The 1,636-nt window shown below is 64.0% G+C and overlaps 1 protein-coding gene across 1 annotated transcript in view; it reads left to right on the forward strand.

The window, feature by feature from the left end:
* RPS15 (ribosomal protein S15) overlaps nt 1-1,636 on the forward strand; it is a 4,384-nt gene that overhangs the window by 1,373 nt on the left and 1,375 nt on the right. The window lies entirely within an intron of this gene.

The following is a 1,636-nucleotide window of genomic DNA, read 5'->3' on the forward strand; positions in this document are numbered from 1 at the left end:
AGGGGGGGGGGGTCTTGCTCTGAGCCCCCCGCGTGTCGGTGGCAGTGATGGGTGGGTTGGATGCTGTTCCTCTTCCTCTCACCTCAGGGCTCCAAGGCCCTGTGAAAAGTGTGTTCTTCACGCTGTGGGGAGCACATGGAGGTCCCGTCACGGGTTTGTGCCCCTCCAGGAGGGTGCCCCGTGTCTCTCTCCCCCCTCTTCTGACTCCCAGAGGTGACCTGGCTGGTGACAAGATGTGGTGCTTCCTCGGGGGTCACCTTCCTGAGCCTGTCCTGGAGCAGTGACTGCTCTCACTGCCTGGGATTCATCTCCTTTACCTTCTTTTTTGGGTTTTCTCTTTCTGTAACTGCTCAGAGCAGCATAAAATGGGTAAAACATGGATTTACGACCATCTCACTGTGTAGGTCACTGTGTCCATAACTATTCGATGGGGCTCTTCAGCGTTGGTCTCCTGTAGAGTTGAGCTGCTGGCTCAAAACCTCATCTGCTCTGAGGACCTTTCTCCGGGGGGTGGTGGGGTGTGTGGTGGGTGTAACTCCTGTTACTTCCAGGAGCACGGAGCCTGTGGAGCTTCCCTGCCGGAGCAGCTTCCCTGGTGGGACCAGCAGAAGGAGACTCCTCCCTGCTCCGCTGCCTTCCAAGCTCTCCTTGGAGAAGAGACTTTGGAGACAGAGACACCTTCTGCCCAAAACCAGCTCATCCAGCCCTTACACCCACCCGACACTCATCCCTGCCCAGGGACAAGCCAAGACAGAACTGGAGCTTCTCTGCTGTCCTGGGGTCAGAGCCTGGTGGAGAGCGATGTCCTCGGGATGGGGGACAGGAGGCACCTTGGGTGGCATCTGAGTGGCCTTGTCCTCCATCCTGCTCTCCAGCCTTGTCTGCAGGGTCTGCCCTCGCTTTGAGCCACCGCTCGCAGCCGGAGCTGGAGAAGGTGCCCGGCTCCTGAGGGAGCAGGAGGACAGCAGGAGATGGAAGGTCCATCACCGGAAGATGAAGGCCCATCACTGGAGGATGAAGGTCATCACGGGAAGAGGAAGATCATCACAGGAAGATGAAGGTCCATCGCTGGAGGATGAAGGGTGAGGGCAGGGCAGGGTGAGGGACACTCGGGGCCATCCCGGTGTGACGGCACGTGGCTGCAGCATCGGGTGGGTGACATCGGTGGTGAAGGTGACTGTGACCCCTCCCTGCTGCTGTCAGGTCCCGCAGCGGGAAGGAGCAGCTTGGCCGCGCTCCTCGTGGGCCACAACCACCGGGCTCGTTGGTCCCCTCCGGTGCCCCGTTCCCGCCGCTGGCTGATGGGACGCGGCCCCTTTAAGCGGAGTGAGGGCGGAAGCACCGCCGGGGGCCGGGGCTTTTTTCCGCTTCCGCCCCTTTCGCCGCTCTCGCGAGATCTGCCCCTTCCGGCCCCGCCGCGGCCCTTTCCGAGGAGACCCGGCCAAGATGGTGGGTGCGGGCGGCGGCACCGGGGGTGCCCATCGGACTCCATCCGCTGCGGGGGCGGCCGTGAGGGGCCGGGGGGGGCCGCTGCCGGCGGGGACGGTGCCGGCTTCTCCCTGGGGGGCGGGGGGGAGCGATCCCCGGGCCCTACCGGGGCCCAGGCCGCCCGGGCCGCGCTAGGCCTCAGCGCGGG

This window comes from Calidris pugnax, unplaced genomic scaffold (genome assembly GCF_001431845.1).
Source record: "Calidris pugnax isolate Ruff unplaced genomic scaffold, ASM143184v1 scaffold285, whole genome shotgun sequence".
Classification (NCBI taxonomy): domain Eukaryota; kingdom Metazoa; phylum Chordata; class Aves; order Charadriiformes; family Scolopacidae; genus Calidris; species Calidris pugnax.